This window comes from Neofelis nebulosa, chromosome 6 (genome assembly GCF_028018385.1).
Source record: "Neofelis nebulosa isolate mNeoNeb1 chromosome 6, mNeoNeb1.pri, whole genome shotgun sequence".
NCBI lineage: Eukaryota > Metazoa > Chordata > Mammalia > Carnivora > Felidae > Neofelis > Neofelis nebulosa.
Genome location: NC_080787.1, coordinates 46,025,208 through 46,042,329, shown reverse-complemented (window position 1 = coordinate 46,042,329; position 17,122 = coordinate 46,025,208). Strand labels below are relative to the sequence as shown.

General features: G+C 49.7%; 1 long non-coding RNA gene across 1 annotated transcript; it reads left to right on the top strand.

The window, feature by feature from the left end:
* The first annotated feature begins 290 nt into the window (after nucleotides 1–290).
* Nucleotides 291–16,895, top strand: LOC131514293 (uncharacterized). Its single transcript, XR_009263011.1, has 4 exons — nucleotides 291–899; nucleotides 1,949–2,092; nucleotides 15,829–15,908; nucleotides 16,680–16,895. It is a non-coding gene; the product is annotated as an uncharacterized LOC131514293 (long non-coding RNA).
* The last annotated feature ends 227 nt before the right edge of the window (nucleotides 16,896–17,122 follow it).

The window sequence follows — 17,122 nt, the reverse complement described above, 5'->3', positions numbered from 1 at the left end:
GGTCACGTCTTCAGCTGCTCTTGAAGGACGGTGCTATGGACTGAATGCTTGTGTCCACCCCCCCCCCCCCAAATTCAAATGTTGAAGCCTAGTCCCCAGTGTGGTGGTGGTAGGAGGTGGGGCCTTTGGCAGATGATCACCCGTTGTGAATGGGTTGGTGCCCTTTTAAGAAGAGAGATGATCTCACTGGGTGTTGTATGGAAACCAATTTGACAATAAATTTCATACTAAAAAAAAGAAGAAGAAGAGAGATGGTCTCTCTCTCCATCATGTGAGGATGTAAGAAGAAGATGGCCATCCGCGAACTGGGAAGAAGGCCCTCACCGAGACTGATCTGCCAGCACCCTGACCTTGGACCTCCCGGCCTCCAGAACTATGAGAAGTAAGTGCCTGTTGTTTATGCCACCCCGTCAGTGGTAGCTTGTTAGGGCAGCCCCAGATGACTGAGACAGCGTGACAGTTACAATTCTTAGTTGCAAACAACAGAATCCATTCTTGTTCGTTTAAGGGGGAGAAGGGGGGAGTTTAGTCAAGACCATTAAAGAGTGCACAGATGTCCAGGAGAGCTGGACTCTGAAGCCTTTCGCCGTAAAGCGCCCAACCACACGAAGGGGTTTCTTAGAGAGGACCCCACGGCCACTCGGCACATAGGACCCTCAGCAGCAGAAACCAGAAGCTCAATCCCTCCTCTGCCCTCAGGAATCAAATCCCTGCCACTCCGTGTTGCCCCCCTGGTGGGGGCGCGGCCTCAAACCAAGTCTCATGCGGACACGTCACATACAGAGTGCCGCACAGGCATCTAGAGATGCGAGGGTCCTGGCTTCTCCCTTCGGGACGCGGGATTTGGGATGCAAGAGTTATCCCGAGTGTCAGGAGGATATGCAGAGATGTGCCCCCAGGTGACCAATGCCCCCCAAAGATGGGAAGAGTGTGAACAGCAGAGATGGAGGGGGGAGCAGCACGAGAGAGGGGCCGAGACGAGAAGGAGTGTGGGCACGGATCGCCTCCCCGCGGGTGCAGAGAGCAGGCTGAGTGGCCGAGGGCGCTGCTCGGAGGGGGGGAGCCAGGCCGCTGAGCCGCCAGCCCTGCATCTCCAGATGCCTGTCGCCTGGCTGTCTGCGCCCCTTCCCCTGGCTTGCTCCAGTCCCGCTCGGTCATTTGGAAGCGGCCGTGCTTCCCGAGCTGGCGTTTCACGGTTGGCAAGGAGCACCCGCTCTCTCTCAACGGCTGTCCGTCTTCTCGTCTCCCCCTTTCCAACAGGGTGAATGCATTTCTCTTCGGCTGCTCACGCCAACATACCTCGAATTTGCTGGCAGCTGGCGCTTCTCATGTGTTGGTTTTGGCACCTCTAGAAGTTTGTCCTATTTCTCTTCCATCTGGGCTAGAAACATGCCAACCAGGATTTCTCTGGATTCTTTTTTTTTTTTTTTTTCTTAACCCTGGGCTGCGACCCAAGGGAGTATGTACCCAGACCCTCTGGGTCTCAAGCCCCATCACTGTCTCATGCCTCCCTCCCCGGCACCCGCCCCCCAACACCTCTCACCGGGCAGCATGGCACTGGGCCCCTGAGGTGTAGTCCCGACTTGCGGTAACCCCTCAAACTTAGCGTTCAGAGGCCAGGTTATTGCAAAGGGACATTTGAGCTTCCACTGGAAATTGGTAATATATATTCTTGGCAGCATTAAGGACAGGCTGTGAAAATTCTTTCAGTTGGACTTCTTTTGAGAAGTTGTTCGTGTTTAGCCTACTCACAGACAGCGGAGGTCGGGGGGCACTGGGAAATGGGAAAACCGGGCTAGAACTGGAGCGGGGCGTTTTGCCGTCCGTGTGTCCGGAGAACATCAGTGACCAGTGCCTGGCAGGTGTTCAGGGATAATCTGCCCCAGAGATGACCGGATAAGATGTAGGAGCAAGCAATATGTGGTAACATTCCACTTCACTCTTTCAGTCGGATTCATCAGCAAGTGACGATCCTGAGTCCCACCGAGTCTACCCCCTTAGCCTTCCGGGGCCGTGGCCACCCCTCCCACCGGAACAGAAAAAGGACGTTGGTAGAAAAGCTGCAAGAAATCCAAAGAGCATCTGAAATCTGGTGAATAGTAATGTATCAATGTTAACCTCGTACTATCGACACATATTAGCTACCATATGTATGTAAGATGTTGGCAGTAGGAGAAACCTGGTGAGGGGTACCCTGAACTTGGCAACTTTTCTCTGAATCTCAAAATACTCCTACAACAAAAAGGTATGTTTAAAAGCAAATCTAACCATATCCTTCTGGTGCTTAAAAGTAGGGCGACCAGCTCTCCCAGTCCGCCCAGGCTGGGGGCAGATTCTGGGATGCAGGATTTCACTGTTGCAAGAAAGACCCCAGGCAAACAGGGACTGTTGGTCCCTCTAAACCCTCTGATGGCTCCTTATCAGGTAGAGATAAAGTCCAAATCCTTCAGGCTAGCTAAACTAGGCTTTCCATGGCCTGCACCTGACCCGTGCCTCTAATCACAGAACTCACTGTGATCCCGCACCCTGCCCACCACCCTGGACTCTGCTGGGTGCACTCCCCCAGGAGCCTAGCTTCCTCTCCACCTGTGCCTTGGCTGACACTGTCTTCTTAGCTGGGAGGGCTTTCTCATCCCCCACGTTCCCCCTGGCCAACACCCAGCGTCCCGTTTCAGGTGCAACCCCCAATAAAACCTTTCTCTACCCAAAGGGTTTAAAAACTTATGTCCACACAAAAACCTGCACGCAGGTATTTACAGCAGCTTTATTCACAGTTGTCAACACTTGGGAGCAACCAAGACGTCCTTCAGCAGGTGAGTGAGCCAATAAATAGTGATCTATCCAGGCCGTGGAATATCATTCAGCACTTAAAAATGAGCCATCAAGCCATGAAAAGGTGTGGAGGAAACTTAAATGCATGTTACTAAGTGAAAGAAACCAATCTGAAAAAGGCTGCAGACTGTATGATCCCAACTACAGGCTTATTCTGGAAAAGGTAAAACTATGATGACAGTAAAAGGATCAGTGGTTGTCAGGGGTTGGAGGGAGGAGAGGGATGAACAGAGGGAGCACAGAGGATTTTTTAAGGCAGTGAAACTATTGTGTATAGTACAGTATGATGGTGGACACGTGTCATGATACATTTGTCAAAACCCATAGAATATACAACACCAAGAATGAGTTCATGTAAACTGTGGACTTCGGGTGGGTAATACCGATGTGTCACTGGAGCATCATCCATTGTAACCAGGGTGCCCTCTGATGCAGGAAGTTGGCAATAGAAGAGGCTGTGCGTGTGTAAAGGCAGGTGATATACGGAAAATATCTGCATCTTCCCCTCAGTTTTGCTGTGAACTGAAAACTGCTCTAGAAAATAAAGTCTATTTTTTATTATTTTTTAATGTTTATTCATTTTTGAGAGAGAGAGAGACAGACAGACACACACAGCATGACAGGTGAAGGGCAGAAAGAGAGGGAGACACAGAATCTGAAACAGGCTCCAGTCTCCGAGTTGTCAGCACAGATGTGGGGCTCGAACCCACAAACCTTGAGATCATGACCTAAGCCGAAGTCAGACGCTTAACCGACCCAGCCACCCAGGTGCCCCCTCTTTAATTTTTTTAAAATTTATTCACCTTTAAGAGACAGAGAGAGAGAAAGAGAGAGAGAGAGAGAGAGAGAGAGAGAGAAAGAGAGCATGAGTGGGGGAGGGGCAGAGAGAGAAGGAGACACAGACTCTGAAGCAGGCTCCAGGCCCTGAGCTGTCAGCACAGAGCCTGACACAGGGCTCGAACCCATGAACCGCGAGATCATGACCCGAGCCGAAGTCGGACGATTAACCTACTGAGCCACCCAGGCGCCCCAGGTCTATTTTTTTAAAAAGAACAACAGTGCCTCTCTCCACACATCTGTCCCACTCCCTCCCATAGACTTGGCCCTGCCTTGTCTGCTTCCTCTGCCCCTACACTTATCTGTGGAACTTCTATAGCAATGTATCAAACCTCTGGCTTCCACACCTGTTTGCTCCCACTCCACCAGAAGCCTGGACCACAGGGATCATATGATATTCATTCCTACATTCCCAGAGCCCAGAGCACTTTTTGGCTCCTGGTAATTTCATGTAACTGTTGGATGAGTCAGTATTATTGATTATCTCCCTCCTGAATGTCTATATTCTCCATCTCTGGTGCTTTGTTGCCTCCAGCCTATACAGAAGTTAAAAGAAATCTTCTCTTCCTCTGACGTCCTAGGTAGTTATTGCCTCACACAACTGCCCACCCCGGTGGGCCCAGTGGGAAGGAGCGCTAAAGAGCACAGAGGAAAAAGGGAGCCTGGGGGGCTGCTGGCAAGAGGGTGCACGGTTCAAACATTATTGCTTCCAGGTGGGAGAGCCACTTGAAACTCTTCTCCCAAAATGAAAACTGTACATTCAACACCCCATATGGCCCTCAATGATGCATTTTTGCCTGTATCCACAGGCAAATGGAGTTCAAGGCAATAAAACAGGAAGGACAGATATACCCAGGTCCACGTTAAATGAACTCCCAGCCTAACCTGAAGATGCTGAAGGAAAACTCGGGCCCTCAAGGGTAGGGATGCGAGGTCCAGTCCCCAGAGAGTGCTGGACACCTCCCCATCGCTGGGGCTGGCACAAAGCTCTGTTGCCATCTTGTGGTGAGCAGAGGTGGGCCTCAGAGGTCTCCATGGCTTCTCCGGACTTTTCTCCAGTTACACGCTCCCAGAGGAGCTCACACATGTCTCTGGAAATGCAGTCCTGCCCTCGGGCTTCAACTGCCCCACACCTCCCCCGAACCCAGGCCCTGGACCAGGCTCCGCTGGAGACCCGCAGGGTGGCCGGAGGCAGCTCCTCTCTGGGGCCCTAGACTTCCCTCTGGAAAGCTTCAGATCGTCCTGGATGACAAGCCCCCGTGACGCTGTTCACGCCAGGCACTGTGGGAAATGCAGAAAGCTTACAGGAGTCCGGCTTCTCCCCTCAAAGTCAGGGCCCTGCGGTTCTGCGGCTCTCCCTCTGAGCAGCTCCCACAGGCAGTGCCTCTCAGGAAGGAAGGAAGAGGAAGCAGTCTTTCCAGTGCTTGCCGTCCATGCCCAAAAGTGGAATACAACCTCTCTCCATGTGGGGTGGCCGGAGGGACAGAGCCGACGACACCTGAGACAGAGGGACCTAAGCATGCGTGCACGTCTGCACGCGCACGTGAATCCGTATATGTGTGTGTGCACGCCTGCGTGTCTGTGCAGACAGAGCAGCTCCTGGCCTGCTGGCATCTGGGAGACAGAAATGCGGGCTTCTGTGCCATGAAAATCAAGGCTGCGCCCACAGAAACGATCAAATCCCATTTAGCAGGGGCGGCCCCAGGACCGGAAGCCACAGCCTTCTCGACCGTGACTTCAGCTCTGGCGGAGACTTAAACCACCTGTGACAACCACTCCAGTGTCCTACTGCAAGGCGCAGAAGGCCACCTGAGGCCCCACTGCAGACCCTGCTCCTCGCTCCCACCCTGGAATACCCCTCTTCATTCCCTGTCCCCAGGGCAGCGTGTCCTGGGTCGCAGCCAGCAGGCTCCCTCCCCGTCCCGGTCCACGCCCTCAGGCTCATGGCCAGGCTTGGAGGGACTGGCCCTGATCAGCCATGCCCAGGCTGTTGGAGGGTGGAGGGCTCCCACTTGTGATCCAATCCCGCCACGCTTTCTATCCAGGAGGCCCAGGCCCCAGTGCGTTAAGTGGGCACTGATTGACAACTCTGGAGAAGTTTGTTTTTTATACTTTCCAGAGGGAATGTTGCCAAGACCAGCCAAGGTTGGGTGGGCCCCGGGCGACGGGGAGAGAGTACCAAGGGGGGCTGGGTGGTTACCATTTCACTCTGGGGGAAATCAGGCCCCAATCTGGGCCGTGAAGCAGGTCTCTAGAAGCACTGGAATTAACATCTGAAGCTTCTGTATCCATGGCAAAGGATGTTAAGGAAGTAATACTGTGTCCATTTTACAGGGGAGAACACTGAGGCATAAAATTGTTTATCTGTGAAGTTGGTGGCGCCAGTAGTAATACATATACATATATTTTACACATAGATATACTGTCTATATCTATTTCACATTCTTACTTTCCCAATATCTTTCTTGATTCTGGAAGGCTATGTGAGGCAGAAAGACCAGACTTCCAGTCTCTCAGCCCGTAGAGCTCTGTTAAAACAGGGCTTCTACATTCCTGGCTGGGAACACTGTGGGTTGCTGAACTGCTTTCCTTTCTAACTCATTCTCCCCTTGCCTTCCTTGCAAAGTCTGCTCCTCCCCATCCGCCCCACCCCCGCCTCTGTAATATCGGTGTCTCGGGGAACCTGATCCCACCAGTGAAGGTGACTCAAATCACCTGGCTTGTGTTGGGCTCAGAGCTCTGGGTTAGGCCAATCAGCCCAGGATGTCAGACTAGTGACTGCTATTAATCCGGGGGGTGGCTTAAATTGACCAGTTCAGAGGAAAGATCTCCCTTTCTCCCTGGACATGACCAAAGAGGCAAGTGTGAAAGCTGCTGCTGGCGGCCATCTTTTAGCCGTGAGGAAGTCAGACTAAGGAAAAGAATTAGAAGAAGGAAGAGCAGGTGGGATTATGGGAAAACAGAGTTAACGCCTTGATCATACCCTACCTGAAGCCCCTGACCCTGGGCTACTTATTAGCTTGTATAGTAAACTCCTTATTGTTTAAACCAGTTTGCATTGACTTTTCTTTTCTTATATCTCTTCTTATTAAATGGGCATGTCTGGACAGACACACATTCCTTCACTTTAGCCTTTAGACTTCTTGCCTTCCTCTGATCCCTGTCAGAGCCAAGTCAGCACAAATTGAAAGGGCCAGCACAGACTAAATGCGTCTTCTGGACACCACAAATGTCTCTGTGGTATCTCAAAACTCTAAAAACTGTGCAGGGAGCTGTGGCCTCGCTCAGTCCTGCTTCCCATTAGGATAAACACATCCCTCCGTGTAGCAACTCGTGCACAGCTCCAGAAATAGCCTGCCCACTAGAGAAAATGCACTTTATTTGACAGGCTTCCACAGCCATATCATTATCATATAATCTCTTTTATCCACCCCTTTCCCCCGACTAGAACTCAAATTGCATCTTTAAAATGTCTAAACAGCAGTTCGGTGATCTTCAGTGATGCTATACTTGATACTGAGCTGGGAAAATCAATGTCAAAAGCCCAACTTCAGAGAAGTCTGGGTAAAGGGTGGGGAGGTTTTACATTCAAGTATTTTCCTGTGGAGAAAAAAAAAAAAAAAAGGTGGGTTCGTAAAAATTGACAATCGACTAAGTTTCAACATCTGAAAGTCCCATTTTCAACTTCTGAATCGATGACGCCCACCCCACAGACCTCACCTGATGTGATTTTCCACCCTCGTTACTGGGTGGTGACTCTTACTCCTGGATTCTTTCTCACAGGGCTGGCACAACCATATGTGGGTGTGGATAACCCAGGGGCTTCAGGAGAAATCAGGCAAGATGTAAAGAGACCCCAGCAACATATAATGACCTCATCTAAAAATGCCAGCTGGTAAGGGACAGACAGCACCAGAACTATTCCCATGGGGGGCTGCTCAGGGCGGTCAAAGATAGTGTCAGACTAAACCAGAGGAAGCTTTCCAGAAGAAAGTGAAGACATCTGGGCCAGCTATTTGGGAGACTGGGAGCAGGCAGGAATTGGCCTCCCGAGTCAGGTCCACCTCTTCCTGCCTCAGTGCCCCGCCTGGGTGGAGCTATAACTCTTCCCTCTTCTCCTTTCTGAAAACCTTCTCCAGGTCTTTCCTGGACCCGAGTGACAGGCTCCAGCTCCAAGTGCTGAGGGGATGGCCAGGGAGGCAGCCAGGGTGTAGGAGGGTGGGGCGGCTTCCCAAAAGGGAATAAAGCAGTCCTTCTGCCAGGTCTATGACAGCGGCAGACTGGAGGGCTCTGTGGGAGAGGGCAGCACGGGGCCTCTAACCCCTTAAGCACCCACCTCAGACCAGCCACTGCGCGCACGTGACCTTCTCAGCGCCTCACGAGAATGGCACATCATGGGCATCTCTGGCCCCAGTTTATAGATGAGAAAACTGAGGTTGAGAGAGGTCAAGGAACGTTCCCGGGATCGCACTGGTTATAAAGTGGCCACTGGGATTCAAATCTAGGTCTTTTTGCCACTCAAGGCCTGGCTTGTTCCCTACTCTGCTCAGCTACTTTGGAGATGTGGGCTCCGACCTGCTTTACTGCCTCTTGAACTGACCTGAGAAAGCACAAAACCGCTCGCTTTGCTGGAGGCCACACCATGCAGGCTTGGGCAGGGGCTGGTAGTTGCAGGACTAAAAAAATCAATCTTTTTCTGTTCCTGCAAGTTGCTCCCAATCAATGCTGGGCAGCACTGGCCATCTCAAGAGAAAGGGCAATGTGGAACTTTCAGGAAGTCCACTGGGTGGTCAGCTCACAGGGGTTTGCTTGTTAGGGCATGCCAGATTTTCACATTCCTCTCCCGTCATGGTTTTTGTGGCACCCAGGACTTCTGCCACACCCGCCACGTTTCTCCTTCTTGCGCTCTTCTTCCCTGGACCCCCACCCCGCCCCAGGACAGACACACACATACACAGAGACACATGCACACACGCGGACACACACACAACAACCAATTTCTCCTGAGGCCAAAATACACGAGCTTATGCGATCATATTATCTTCTAGATTTCTGGAGTATTTCAAAAAAAGAGATCCTTAACCCTACACTTCTGGTTGAGGAAAATTTCAACGATCAATATCAAATAACAGAAGTAGAGCAGATCTGTTTCTGATGAAGAAGGCTTGGGGAAAGGCGGCTTTTCCACGTTCAGGTGTGTTTCCGGGCAGTTTCCATTTGTGCGCGCTGCAGGGACCCTCACACAGCTCCCTGTGCCTCCACGTGTGCGCTGAGAGATCCAGAAGCCCCAGAGCCCCTAGTCCGGTCAGGTTCAGGCAGCAGAAAATCTACGTTTAATTGCAAATGTTGTAAAACTAATCACACCGAGGCGCAGGCTAGCGTTGGAACTATGTGCCCTTGACTTGGTGCCTGAGTGTGGGGCATCTTTCTACTGAAATGCTTACCGAGCCGTAAACTAGAAGTCAAAATTTCTTCAAGAACATGTCTTCTCTCGTTAGGATGAGTTTTTCTTCTGAGGGTGTTCCCAGGCTTTTCTGGGAAAAGGAGATGGGGGGGGGGGGGGCAGGGGGACATGGGGAATTTGCAGGCTGAAGGAGCCGGCCAGGGAGGCTGACTTAGATCTATCTTAAAGATGTCTTTGTTTTTAATTATATGTGTCTTGGGCTACAGCAAAATCAGCTTCTCTCATTCTCTCTACCTCCCAGACGGTGGCCTTTTCCTCATTTGAAGATTATTTATTGCTTCTCGACCACCTTTCATGCTGTTAAATGATTCTCCATGCTCAGGGAGGAAAACAGCCCAGCAGGATTTTATTTTATGTCCCTGAGTGCCGACTGGTCCTCCCTCCTCGTCCCAGAGAGCATTTGAGGCTGGATGTCTGCACCACTCTCTCCTTTCCTGGACCAGCTCTGGGTCCTCAGCCCAGCCAGGGACAGGCTCCCGAGTCCCATAGTCACCAGAGGGTTGCCTCTGGGCCTGCGTGGCTGTATTTTCAAAAGACGGAAGAAAGCAAACAGCTTCTAGAAGCTTGCTGAGAAGGAGCTCAGTCTGAAATGCTTCTCGTCCAGCTCCTCCACCCCCCAGTATGTGGGCATCTCTCCTTGACTTAAAAATGCAGATTTAGTCAGAGTGGGTTGATGCCAAGCCCCCTGGCCCCCCACCTGGGTCCAAGATAAATTCACACCTCCTCACTTCTGTCCTATTAATCAGTCAGTCTGAGGAAAAACAAGCCAGCCCAGCTCAGCCAGTTGGATGAGCCACAAAATACATGTTTTCAGATATTTTTAAATTAATTTTATTTCCTGCTCGTATTTTTAATTTCACTTCCGTTACCAGAATGCAACTGTTCTGTATCCCCCTGTAAGGAAAACTGCAAATTCTACAGTTAGACTCTCCCCCTGCTCCTGACCCCAGACTCTGCACTCGTCTCCCACCTAGGTGGTGACAGTGGGGAGGGTAGACCCCAGTCCCTTCCTCCTTCAGGTTCTAATTTTCAGCTCCTGTCCCCCTCCCCTGCTGGGCCCTAACTCTCACTTCCTGGCCTAGTTTGGGCAATGCCCAGGAGGCCTTGAGACCAGAGCCTACTCACCAGCCTTAGGGGCAGAGGCACCCAGGTGTCAGCCTTGTTTCCCTGAACCCCGGGTCTCCTCCTCCTTGCTCTTTCTCTCTCCAGGCCTTGCCCTCTGATCTGCCTCCTCCTTCCACTCCTGAGCCTCTTTAAAAAACAAAAATCCTCCCTATATAAGTGAAATTATATGGTATTTGTCTTTGTCTAACTTATTTCATTTAGTATAATACCCTCTGGGTACATCCATGTTGCCACAAATGGCAAGATCACCTTCTTTTTCATGGCTGCTTAATATTCCATTGCATATACGTACCACATCTTCTTTATCCATTCATCACAAACAAACAAACAAAAACCAGACTCTTAACTACAGACAACAAACTGGTGCTTGCCAGAGAGGAGGTCGGTGGGGGGGATGGATGAAATAGGTGAAAGGGATTAAGATATACAAACTTCCAAGTTATAAACTAAATAAGTCACAGAGATGGAAAGTACAGCACAGAGAATATAGTCAATAATATTGTAATAACATTGTGTGCTGACTACATCATGATGAGCATTGAGTAATGTATAGAATTGTCAAATCAGTATGTTGTACACCTGAAACTAATATAACAATTTATGTTATACTTCAGTTGAAAAAAAAGCCTAAAAGAGTAGTCAAAATGTTTAAGAGGAATTTTAAAATGCTCTGTACATACATAGACCGCAATAATAGCAAACACTCGCTAGAGCTTAGCAAACACCAGCTTCTATCCTAAGTACCCTACATGGGTTAACTGACTGTTCCCAACAACTCTGTGAGGTGGAAACTATCACCATCCCATTATGTGGGGGACTGAAGCACAGAGAGGCTGCCTGATGTCACCCAGCCAAGATGTGGGGGGCTGGGATGTGGACACAGACAGCTCTTAACAATTGCATTATTTGACCTCTTTAATATGACATTTCTCTAATGGAAGAAGAGTAGATTTTCTCATTTTTTTTCTAGTGCAATACTCATTCATTTATAAAAAGATCAATTATTTGATAATCTCGACCTTTCAGGCCTCAATCAAGAACTGAAAAGGTGGGGCGCCTGCCTGGGTGGCTCAGTCGGTTAAGCGTCTGACTTCGGCTCAGGTCATGATCTCACAGTTCATGAGTTCGAGCCCCGCACCAGGCTCCGTGCTCACAGCTCGGAACCTGGAGCCTGCTTTGGATTCTGTGTCTCCCTCTATCTCTGCTCCTCTCCTGCTTGCTCTCTCTCCCTCTCTCTCTCTCAAAAATAAATAAACATTAAAAAACACTGAAAAGGTAAGTAAAGGACGTTTTTGAGAGACTAAAGAATATGTTACAAAATTCAAACTCAAAGGCTCCTGAGGAAAGCCCCTCAGCCCTTCCCACAAGATCACAAGACCTAGTAACTCTTTCTAACAGGCTTGGCGGGTGGTTTCCCAGCCACAGTATATTAGGAACAACAAATTGGAAAGAAGTGAGTATCAACCCTAACCCTTAGGGACCTCCCTAAACAATCTGGTGCCTCAAGTGCAGCCATATTGCAGCAGCCAATATAGATGATGTTTGTGGTAAATTAAAAACAATTTGTTTAATGTTTATTTTTTAGAGAGAGAGAGAGAGACAAAGAGACAGAGTGTGAACAGGGGAGGAGCAGAGAGACAGGGAGACACAGAATCCGAAGCAGGCTCCAGGCTCTGAGCCGTCAGCCCAGAGCCCGACGCGGGGCTCGAACTCACGGACCGCGAGATCATGAGCTGAACCAAAGTCGGATGCTCAACCGACTGAGCCACCCAGGTGCCCTGGGATAAATTTAAAATTAACATAAGGATATGTTCATGTTGTAACTAAAAATAAGCAAGACGCAAAATTATGTCTACAATATGACCTCCACATGTAAAACAAGCAAACAGAGCTCAAAATTATGAAAAAAAAAAAAAGGAGATAAAGTACAAATATACCAAAATGTGGATTTCTCTGATGCCAGGGGACATTTTTACTTTTTTAAAAACTATTTATTTTGAGAGAGAGAGAGAAAGGGAGAGAGACTCCCAAACAGGCTCCACGCTGGCAGCAATGAAGCTCAGTGCAGGGGCGCAAACTCACGAACGGCGAGATCATGACCTGAGCCAAAATCAAGAGTCAGACGCTTAACCGACTGAGCCACCCAGGCACCCCCATTTTTTTTCTAATTTTCTGGGTTTTTTCTTTTTCCAAATTTCCTCTAGTGAGTGTGTAGTCCTTTAATAATGAAATACTCCCGGTAAACTTGAAGAGAGAGAAATAAGGAAAGAGGAGGGGAGAGAGAAAGAAAAGGAAGGTTTGGCAGGGAGCAGGGAGGAGAGAAGGCCACCCCAGTCAGGTGCAAGCCATGCAACTGGAAATGAGGGAGAGGAAGAGAAACTGTTTAATTCACATCCAAGAATTCAAAGTGCCTGACGGTTTAGGGACCACTTCCTAGAAGGGCAAACGGCTCTACATAAATCAACTGCCTCGCATAGATCATTACCTAATCAATTGGCAGCTAGAATAATAATTACTATTAACTAAGCACTTTATTTGCAAACTCACTGGGCCTCAAATGGAGGTTATGTTTTTCTCAATTTACCTGCGAAAACCTAAAGTAGGACTACTGATACCTATCAGGATGAAGGTTCATGATACCCAGCTAAAAAGGCCAAGAAGCAAGAAACCAAAAGTGGATGTGTTCCCCTGTAATATCGAAAATGAATGAGAATATCTTTCTATTTTTAAAATTTTTTTAATGTTTATATTAAAAAATATAATTAAAAAATATCATTTTTTAATGTTTATTTTTGAGAGACACAGCATGAGCAGGGGAGGGGTGCACACACACACACACACACACACACACACACATTTTGAAGCAGGCTCCAGGCTCTGAGCTGTCAGCACAGAGCCCATGGCAGGGCTCGAACTCACCAGCTGTGAGACTATGACCTGAGCCGAAGTCAGATGCTTAACCAACTAAGCTACCCAGGCACCCTGAGAGTATCTTGCCACTTAAAGTCTGAGTTCGGGGCACCTGGGTGGCTCAGTAGGTTAAGGGGCTGATTTCAGCTCAGGTCATGATCTCACAGTTCACGGGTTCGAGCCCCACATCACGCTCTGTGCTGACAGCTCAGAGCCTGGAGCCTGCTTCAGATTCTGTGTCTCCCTCTCTCTCTGCCCCTTGCCCGCTTGCATACTCTTTCTCTCTCTCTCTCCCTCTCTCTCTCTCTCTCTCTCTCAAAAATAAATAAACATTAAAAACAAATTTTAATAAAAAAAAAATAAAGGGTGAGTTCCGGGTGCAGCAAACACTTGCTTACATGGCACAATTGTGGTGCTAGGTGGTGGAGACCTGAGGACCCCCGTGCTAGGTGCACTTCAGCCCCACAACCTGCGGGACTGCAACGGGGCTGGAGGGCTCACTAGCGCCCTCAAGAGGCGCGTTCCCGTGTGTGTGTGTGTGTGTGTGTGTGTGTGTGATGCTCCAACCTGCCCTAATGCAGGGTTTCGTGCAAAGTAAGCTCCCCACACAAAGTCCCCTACAAGGCAAGAAGGGGCAAGGCAGGACGGGAGGGTCTGTGACCTGCGTGCCCACGGGGCTGTTAGGCAGCCCAGCTCCCGAGGGAGCCTCGCATGATGACGTCCACGGCCCCCGGGAACACGTAAGTGGTGTCAGGGAAGGCTGCTGAAGCTATTAAGTTAGCTCTCTAATGAGCGCAGTGTTATGGGAACACGGGAGGGATAAATTTTGCGGAAGGCAGACCTGGGCGGGCCGCGGAGGAAGGGACACATTGCGTCTTTTCCTTGGAGACGCAGTTAATTTAAAATAAAGGTGTTTTTGCAGCATCATAACCGTTTAGCTCTGAAAGGTACTTTAACCCTCATCTAGTTTCTCGTCCAATTTCCTTGTTTTTACACATAAGGAACGCAAGTGCCAGAGAGCAGAATTGATTTACCTGGGCTCATATTGCAGGTTTGTGCTCAAGCTGGAACCAGCAATCCCTTTCCTAGCTTCTTGCTACAGCAGACTCGTTCCGGCAGTGAGCTCCTCTTCAAAGACCGCTCGCTGCTGCCGTGTATGGGGGGAGCACGCTGTGTTCTCCTCCTAGAAGTTAGTGAAACTTCTCTGCGAAGTGGGTCCCAGGCCACGTGGCCCTGCCGTCTCCATCTGGGACGGCTTGAGATAAGGGTCTTGCAAACGACCACCCTGTAAAACCCCGACCAGAACGAGCCCCAACCCTGGCCTAACCCTAATCTGCACCCAGCCCGAATACCAATCTTTTCGCTGAACCGCAAAAGGAACTGAAGTCTTGCAGAAAAATTCCCAGTGAAGCGTTATGAACCAGAACCAAATGGATACGCTTTCAAAGCAACGGAAGCAGAGCTGAACCTGGGCATATCAGAATGTTCTCTGACCTCAAGAAGTTTCAGCTCTTGGCCATTAGTGTGACGTGGACAAAGAAGAGAGGGGGTATGGGTGGAAAGAAACTCTCTCTTGATGGAGAGAAGTGGTCAATTACCCCTGGATGTGCACTTCCCTGTTGGAAGCCCCATTAGGGCATCTGAGACTCGTGTTTATGGTGCGGGACAGAAACCCGAGCTGTATCCTACCCAGGCTTGGTGAGAGCGGTCCCTGGAGAGCCAGAGAGCCCAGGACGAAGGTGAAGATTGAAGACAGGCAGAAGATCGATACCCTGTGTGCTTTGTGCCAGTGGTTGAACTGTGAGTTACAGAGGTGGGCATTGAGTTAGGAAGACCGTCTTTGAAGAGTACGGCATGCATTCTTACTTGGTTTCTTAACAGAGGCACAGCATTTTAGGGTTCTACCCACTAGCTCCGTTCAGGTGACAGCAAACACCAACAGACTGATGGATGTGCACCTGTGTGAGCACATACCTTGGGAATGCCAACATACGATGTGAAGCCAAGCTTTTGTCTTCCGTTTTCCAACTCAGACGTCCTTCCCTTCACTGGACCACTTGATGACTCTGTACTCCCCGCTAGGGGAAACAATTTCCCTCCCCTGAGCTCTCACATAAGTACTGCTGCACTTCTGCTACAAGACTGAGTCATTTCTGCTTCTGAGTATGGTCCTCGACACCTGTGAGCCACTTGGGGCAAGGTCTCCTAGCCTACACTCCCTCACTCCCCGGCCTGGCCTGCAGCCCCCAGAGTGTGGCAGCCACACGAGGGTTTGTGAATGAATGGACCGATTTCTGAGGTTTGCTACTTCTTAAGGGAGTGTTCTCAGCCCGAATGGACGGGCTGGAGAGGAGCCACAGACCATCTGAAGCCACACGCAAACCTGGGCGGACAGTCCCTGTGCATGTGCTGTGTGGGGAAGGGTGAACAGATTTTATCAGGTGCTTGGGGGGGATCCAGTTCCCAAAAGAGTTAAGAACCACAGCTCCAGGACTGGCGTAAGGGCAAACCAGATGAGATGGCATCTGCTACAGAGCTTGGGATTCCACTGGGGGGAGTGTCTCAGGTTGAGCTCCCAGAAACTGGGAGGCCACGCTTCCGCTCTGTCTCTCCACACCTCTCAAAAGTAATAACGCTAACGGCCACCATCATTTTCCCAGGACCTGTCGGGCACCGGGCTCTGCTCCTGTGTTTGCAAGCAAGGCTCAGAGAGGAAGAGGTTACTGAGATCACAGAGCTGGTAAGTATAGGGCTGTGTTCTGAACCGAGGCCTTACTCCTCTGAGGTAGCTCATGCGACACGTACAAATAGGACTCCAAGTAGTGCCCCTGGCATGGCAGAGACCTCCAATTATAAATTTCCAAAGTCTCAGCTGTATAAAGTGTGTGTGTGTGTGTGTGTGTGTGTGAACAATGGATGGATGGATGGATGGATCACTGTATGGAGAGGGACAGGAAGAAGCCCATCACTAGCTTCTTCCAGATGTTTATCATCCAAACTCACAGGTGTGGCACGGACTGAATCCAATTGGCACACCCAGATTTGGAGAACAATAAATTCAAACAAGAAGAATATGTTCTCTGTTATGAGTTGAACTGTGTCCCCTGCCCCCCAACAACAAAAAAAATCCATGGGGCGCCTGGGTGGCGCAGTCGGTTAAGCGTCCGACTTCAGCTCAGGTCACGATCTCGCGGTCCGTGAGTTCGAGCCCCGCGTCGGGCTCTGGGCTGATGGCTCGGAGCCTGGAGCCTGTTTCCGATTCTGTGTCTCCCTCTCTCTGCCCCTCCCCCGTTCATGCTCTGTCTGTCTCTCTCTGTCCCAAAAATAAATTAAAAAAAAAAAAAAAAACGTTAAAAAAAAAATCCATATGTGAAGTCCTAACGTCCAGTAGCTCAGAATGTGACTTTCTTTTGGAAACAGTGTTGCTGCAGATATGATAAGTTAGGACAAGGTCACCTTAGACCTCGGAGTAGGTTGGGTCCTTAATCTACTATGACTGATGTCCTTATAGAAAGGGGGAATTTGGACAAAAACACACGCGGGGACCACGCCATGTGAACATGAAAGCAGAGCGCTGGAAGCCAAGAAACACCAAAGATGACCAGCAAAGCCCCAGGATCTAGGACACAGGCCTGGAACAGGTTTGCCCTCACAGCCTCGGAAAGAACTTTGATCAGACTTCTGGTCTCCAGAACTGTGAGACAATAAATTTCTGTGGTCGAAGCCACCCAGTTTGTGGTATTTTGCTGGCAACGCTTGGAAACTAATAATCCCTCTTTCTCAAAAAAAAAAAAAAAAAAAAAAAAGGGGGGGATATGAAAAGGTGTGTGCGATCGGAACTCTAGTTCTGTCCCATGTGCCAGCTAACCTTTTACTCCTTTACTTCCCCCAACAAAATGGAGACAAACCAGTCAGGCAGTAGCCATAGGCAGGAGTGAGAGAAAGCTATTTGCA